At 33.8% G+C, this 7,753-nt stretch overlaps 1 long non-coding RNA gene across 2 annotated transcripts in view; it reads left to right on the top strand.

Annotated features, from left to right (window-relative positions):
- Nucleotides 1-2,224: 2,224 nt before the first annotated feature.
- Nucleotides 2,225-7,753, top strand: part of LOC148995721 (uncharacterized) — a 29,200-nt gene continuing 23,671 nt past the window's right edge. For both annotated transcript variants that reach the window (XR_016146991.1, XR_016146990.1), the window contains exon 1: nt 2,225-2,654. This is a non-coding gene — a long non-coding RNA (uncharacterized LOC148995721). The remainder of the gene's footprint in view (nt 2,655-7,753) is intronic.

The raw sequence follows: 7,753 nt of genomic DNA, 5'->3' as shown, positions 1-7,753 counted from the left end.
TTGGGTTATTAATGATTACGGATTAACTTCAGTCCTCCAAACCACAAACACTGATTTGCATATAATTTGCTGATAATTACTTTATTTTCTTATTAGTATTGCATTTTTCATGTTTGATACTTGCATGTCTCACCCATTTGAATGAAACTATCCTGGTGCAATTTGTTGAGGCTCCAGTTGATCTTTGCTGATGTTGTTTTGATGAGAGAGAACTAGCTGAAGTCAGAGGATCTTTGGCGAATGGAAAGACAAGGCTGCAGCCTTGCACAAGCTTGGGGGTCCTTAGAAAACTTCTAGTTCAGCATCATCTTCACATCAGGATTTGATGAATATGTCCCTCTGGAGGGGTGGGTGTGTGCGTGTGTGTGTGCCAATAAGAAGTTGTTACCTTTGCAAGGAATTTCTTTAAGACCCTTTGTTCTGGCAGGCCTTTAAACAAAAACCCTTCATTGGGTGTTTAAGAAAAGAATCTTCAAGATTCTAGAATACTAATGCGTCACATAGTTAGCAAAATGTAATGTAACAAAATTAGCAAAATGTAATGTAAATTAACAAATGGGGATGAAGATTGGAGTTTATAGAGACTAAACACACATATGATTTTGGTTAACCACATGGAATGCTGAAACTTTAATCCAAGAGTTTAATAGAGAATGAATATATAGGCCAATCCACATAAAAGGGAAATCATGAGATGGGAAAATACATGTTTATACATTTATTAAATGGTTATATATAGAATATATGGATTAAAATGTTTTATTACTCCTTTTCAGCAAGATCATACAACTCTCTGCAAATTCCTTATAGGTCATAAAATTTATATCAGTCTACGGGCCTTAATGTGTCTTGTACAGTAACTGGACAACGGGTGCCCGTGTTAATTTCATTTGGGATTTTAGTTTTGGGTAAAGATTCATGTTAGCTCTGGTGAGGGGGATGAGATTAAAAAAAAGGAATTTCAAGTACAATTTAGATATACATCTCTAATTACCTTTGCTAACGTGTGATGCGTTGATTGAAGATATTTATGACTTAATACAGATTCAATTGGTTTATGACTGGGGTATGCCATATCATACCGGCCATGATAACAACACCAATATACATTTTTTACGTGAAAAAAAAGGGTCATATCGCGATATCAAATGATATAGCGACACAATGACGTATGGCGCATTTACGCAACAACAACAACACCTGTCTGAGCGTAAGAGCAGCCTCTGGTCAGGAATTAGTACCTAAAAAGAAGCTACTTCAATAGTATTTTAATAATTCCTGAAGGTGTATCACTTATAATGCAGGAAATTCCCCCCACAAACATTGATTTACTTTAGCATGTAGATTGTATTAGTAGTCTAAATTAATCCACACAGATTATAAAATCAAACCAATCCATGCATTATCTCTAAAAGTGACAGCAGCCTTCTGTCTGTCATAATGTTGTCGTCAAAACCACAAAAAATGTATTTAAAAATTGTATTTAAAAAGCCAATGTACTTAATTTAGTCAGGAATAAAAGACTATTTTACATTTGATTACCTTATTCAGTTTCTGTAGTATTTCTGAATACTAGTGTTAGACCTATCCAAAAACTTTTAAAGTTTTGACTCTTTTTCACTTTTTTCACTCTTTATTTGTATCTTTATTATTTAGTATATGTTTTTGCTACTTTTTTCAATTTAATATAAAGATTGAAATCAAGCATCCTTGTGCAGTGTAAACTCTTAACAAAATGACCCATTGTAAACATGCAATGAGTGAGCAAACATTTAGGTGAGATAAATGTAATAATAATTATTTTAAAAAAAATCTAAAGGCCTATCGTCATTATATCATTATACCAAATATTCTTGAAATATCGTGATATAATTTTGAGGCCATCACACAGCCCTAGTTTTTACTAATCATAAAGTAATTCAATATCTCAAACAGATTTCTTAGTCCAATTATTTTGCAGATATCTTGAATTCTGATGAATTAAATTTAGCCTATGATTTGTCAAAATAAAATTGTGAAACAATCCAAAATGAATTAATTTTTTTTATTTATTTGTTTATTTTTTTTTTTTTTGCCAAATGGGATGTTTTTTTTTTTTTTTTGCTTTTTTTTCCCCAAAATGAATTAATGGATAGTAAAAACATTTGTGTATGTCAAAATGGCTTGCCATACCAACACATCTCGCCGCGTGCCGCCATGTTCGCTTGACGTCACACGTTCTGCATCTCGGCAACAAAAGTTATGGACTTCCGCATGAGTTGTAAAACCGATTTAAGAGACTTTTCTGAGCAGAAGTTGGAAAGTAACACTTTTTAGGTGGATTAATTAACATTTAATCTTGAAAAATAATATTGCACAGTTACAATTTGCAAGTAGCCTACAAAGTGAGCACATTTACGATTTTCACCTGATAGATGACAAACAGATGGAAAATTCCCACAGACTTGGAACCCTATGCTTGGAAGGAACGAATGAGGGATCCGAGCAGATTCATGGTTGATTCTACTCTTTAGCCTAGTAAACAAGCATTAGAAACCACACGGAACGTTCGACTCTGAAACCTCACTTTGACTGGTGGCAAAGCTGAAGAACAAGTTCGGTGCAGATCTTCATCATTCCCTCAGAAGTCTGGTTGACGCCATCAGGATCTCAAGGTGAGATTTTGTATCTTTTGGAGTTGAAAAATGTGCATAAATCGTTTGCAAAGGTCTTACTTAGGCTAAACACACTAAGGGAAATGTATGCTCAAAAAGCGACCGTTATTTCTGAAGAGGTATTTATGTTTGTAAAGTGATTTAAACTGTACCGAAAATCAAACTCATATTCTCTGTCGAAATTAAAAAAAGTATTTAGCCCTATGGCTTTATAAATTTAATAGACAATTCCTTATTTCTCCAGTAAAGTGTCTGGAATTTTCTGTCGGCTGTTAAGAATTAGAATCAGATTCGTGAATGAATTGTTCTTTTGATTCGGTTCTTTTCTACGTGTTGAGCAAAAGGGTCAGCAGAACGGTATTCGATTCGCGATTCAGTCTGAATGATTCATTAAAGGGATAGTTCACTCAAAAATGAAAATTCTGTCATTTACTCACACTCGTGTTTTTACCTGTATGAATTTCATTCTTCTGCTAAACACAACATTTTTTTTTTTAAGAATGTGGGTAACCATTTGATAGCAAGTAAATGATTACCGAGTGTTGTTATTTTTTTTAAATTATTTTTTAAACTGTCCCTTTAATGTCTGACCATGCATCTTTTTGAGCAGATTTTCACTTTCAGAGAACCAAAAGAGCCCTGAATGAAGTGAACCGTTACTGACAGTCATTTGAAACCAAACTAATTCTTTGTCTGTGAGTGTTGAAGGTCATTATTAATCTATTTGTGAATGACTCTTTACTGAAGATAAAACCATTCTAGACCTGAATTTGAAAAATAAAATATCATGAAATCTGCGACTTAGTTTTGGTAATTTTTTTTAAAAACATTTTCCTAAAATTAGATTCAAACTTGATTTGTTGCTCTGTAAGATCTATTTATATTGGCCCGTCTGTTATTAGTAGAGCTATAGTATTCTTGAACACTAGAGAGCGCCAGTCTAACACGTGGTATTATGGCACTCCAACTCCAGGGCCCAGTTTTTCAAAAGGTTTAATCCGGATTTAGTAATCCCTTTCTTTGCGATCCGTGATCACGTAATCCAGCTTACTTTTTAGCCAGTTTTTCAAAGCAACATCGGATTAGATCATTCTGATCCGGATAGGAAATTTTTAGGATCACCAAATCTGGATAACCAGTGAAACAGGATAGGAAATCACAATGTAGAACTATATATATGTAAAGAGCAACAGCCAACACTGTACATTTAGGATATTTATCTAATAAATATTTATCTCAGGTGTATATTTACCTGAGAGCGGAACCACAGAAAGCATACAACATAACCCTTGCCTGTATTGTCCTGCACAACATCGCTACTAAGAGCACTGTCCCTCTCTGTCCCACTGTCCAACCTCCTGCATTCTGCCAGAACGAGCAAACAGGATGTGCAACAAGGGATTCTGTTTTGGATTTGTTTTGGATTTCAAAAATCAGAGATTGCCATTCTTTGCATTTTTTTGGGTTATTCTGTAATCATTACATGCATCACCAAAAAAATATTCTAAAAACAAAAATATTTTCGATTGTGATGAATATATATATCAATTATTGACAGAATAAAATTTTTATTTTTTGGTCAATTTTGACAGCTGTTTGGGGAATTATTTTCTGAGACCAAACTCTTTCTAATTTGCTGTAGGCCTATACTGAAAGGCTGAATACGTTTAAGCCTACCTAATCACTGTAGCCTGACGGATGAACAAATAAAATAAAAACTTATGAATAAATAGGATATCTTGTAAGATACTGCATGATCCAAATATAGGATTATTTGATACATTTTTAAAGTTTTCATTACATTTTTTGCATGAAATCCACGCTGAATCCACTCTTCTGATGGGATCAGTTTAATCCAGATTTTTTGGATCAAAGTGATCCAAATCCTACAAAAAAGTTCTGAAAAACCCAAACTGTTTGATCCGAATCAAAACCAGGATTGGATTACGTGATCTAATCCGATTATGTAATCCGTTTTTTCTTTTGAAAAACCCATTTTCAAGATTTGATCCAATCCTTTATCCAAAATCCTAGTGGATTACTTTTGAAAAACCGGGCCCAGGGGCCAGTTGTTCAGATAGTAATTGATCAGATCTCAGCTATTGGATTGGATCAAATCTTGAAAATGGGTTGTTCAAAAAAACAACAACAACATCAAAAAAGATTCAGAAATAAAATTAGATCACAAAATCCAATCTTTGGCCCCGTTTACACTGCATGGTTCAAGTGACCCAAATCCGTTTTTTTCCTCTTGTGTGGCACAGATCGGATATGACCGGTGAATGTGTAAGCAGGAAAAAAACGCATGGATTCTGATTTTCTCAGATCAGATTCAGGCCTCATTCATATGTGAAAACACTGAAAATTTTATTCGCATCTGCATCCATTGAATTTCGTGCTGTTTTACTTAATTTCCCGGCTCAGAACGTCTGCATTTGGTAGTTTCAGCAGTGTATAGTGTAAATGCAAAAATCGGATATGGGTCACTTTTAAAAGATGTAGCGTGTCGTCAAAAAAATCGGATCTAGTCAGAAAGTCGGATTTGGGCATCAAGACCTGCAGTGTAAATGCAGCCTTGGTTTTGATCTGGATCTAATCATCATTTTGTGTTCAGAACCTTTTAATAAGATTGGAATAAAAAAAAAAGGATTATACTGATGATCCCAGCAGAGGGGTGGATTTCAAAAACAAAAATATAATTAAACTTTAAAAATGGTCAAAAATACAACATTTGTATCATGTAATACACACACACATTTTTATTTTGCTTTTGATTAGTTTAACTGTTAAAGTAATAAATTATAAGTAGACAATAAGTATATATCAGGCCTTTCGGCCTACTGTAAAGTAAAAAAGAGATTTTGGCGCTATGAAACAATCCCCAAACAGCTGTAAAAATCAAACAAATATATAAATATATATATGTTAATTAAAAGTGTTTTTTAATTATTATTTTATTATTATTTCATCTCTGTGTAAACGACATTGGCACAGTCATAATAGTTGAATCAGTCAAAAGATCTTTGCAAGCGAACACAAGTAAAACAGTGCTTTAAACACTGTAAAATAGATTTGTTTTTCACTATCTGCTGAAAAAAAGTTTTCTTTTAGAGCAGTCACGTGACATGATTCAGGCAGGTGGCGTCTGTCATGCTACATTGCTAGTGATTGAAAAAAAAATTAATGTTTAAAATAATTATGCTAATGAAAAATGTTATCACTTGTAAATAAGGCATTGCATTTATTTTTCAAATGATTCACTTGTTTTTTAAAAAGATAGATGACCCTTGGCTTGATGATAAAAATCTGCACAAAATAGTGTTAAAGTGTTGTTGTAGCTGCAAATAACACTGAAACTAACACTTATCTGCAGGGTCACAGCATGAGTGTGAGGCCATGGAGAGAGATGCACATCTTTTTTTTCACATGCACAGAGTATAACACATTTTAATATTTCTCTTTCACGCAAAAATCTTAGAGTATATTAAAGGGTTAGTTCACCCAAAATTGAAAATTCTGTCAGTATTTACTCACCCTCATGTTGTTCCAAACCTCTGTGTATTTATTTGTTCTGCCGAACACAAAGGAAGATATTTGGAAGAATGTTTTAATCAAACAGATCTCATTCCCCATTGACTACCATAGTATGTATTTTTTCCTACTATAGTCAATGTGGAATGAGATCTTTTTGATTAAAACATTTTTCCAAATATCTTCCTTTGTGTTCGGCAGAACAAATAAACACAAAGAGGTTTGTAACAACATGAGGGTGAGTAAATACTGACAGAATTTTCATTTTTGGGTGAACTAACCCTTTAATGTTTCAAGCAATTATGCTAATGAAAAATGTTATCACTTTAAGTAAGAAACTCCCCAAAATGAAAACAAAATCAAATCACTTATGCATGATGCACTGAAAAAATTGCAAACACAATCAATATTGCAACTGGCAGTAAATAAGGCATTGCATTTATTTTTAAAATGATTCACTGGTTTGTGTGTTTGCTAAAAAGATAGATGAAGTACGTAGGATTGATGATAAGAATCGTGTTATCTTCTTAAAAACATAAAGTGTTGCTGGAGCTGCAAATAACACTGAAACTAACACTTATCTGCAGGATCACATCATGAGTGTGAGGCCATGGATATATAGAGAGATGCAAATGCTGCTACTGTAAATATCAATCTTATCACATTCACAGTGTATGACACATTGTTTATATATATATTTGAGCATATTTGGATCAAACATTTTCCATTCTGTACTTTATTTAGCAGTAAAGCATCATGTTTTCCATTAAGAGGAAGTAAAACTGTTGATTTTTAACCCCACAAGATTCACAGAAACACACATTGTTTACAGGAACACACATTCACACTATTCACACCTCAAGACGAGCAAACACTGACGCACATTAACCACAAAAGTCCAGTACGGACACATTCTCACACACATGTTCTCAACGGATGAAACCAAATTTATTTCCAGATCTGAAACTGAGGCCTTCTGTGGTTTGAGTTTGTTGAATGCAATACTGTAAAATACACCAAAAACATCTGTTTGTTGCTCATATTTATCATGAAATTAAACATGTATTGTTATTCTGCAGATTTATGTATATCGATGAGTGACTTTTGATCTGAATGCACTGAGTACCTCTAACGTCAGCTAGGATTTTGTGAACATACACAGAGTAAAACTGAAAATACCCTGCTTAAAATAAATACTTGTGAACAAATATTTGAGCCGTTTCCATGTGAGCTCTAACATCAGTACCATAGAGATGATGTTATCTACAGTGGTGTGAATAAGTTTTGGCCCCCATGGGGTACTTTCCATAAGATCATCTTTCAATGCAAATCAAACCAGCTATTAGGCTAACTGAAGTAAAACCATGCCAATCTCTAGGTGTGGTGGAAGGTGTGTGATGATGTGGGGATATTTTAATCCCAAAGGCCAAGGGAACTTTATCAGGATGCATATTATCCTGGATCCATGAAATAACTGGCTTTTAAAAATAAAAATCTGCCTGACTCTATGGGAATTTAACATAGGGGTGTCCTGACTTATGCACCCTGTATTTTAAGGAAAAACATTT

Source organism: Pimephales promelas, chromosome 2 (genome assembly GCF_988280905.1).
Source record: "Pimephales promelas chromosome 2, fPimPro1.hap1.1, whole genome shotgun sequence".
NCBI classification, from domain to species: Eukaryota; Metazoa; Chordata; class Actinopteri; order Cypriniformes; family Leuciscidae; genus Pimephales; species Pimephales promelas.
This window is presented reverse-complemented; position numbering and strand designations above follow the sequence as displayed.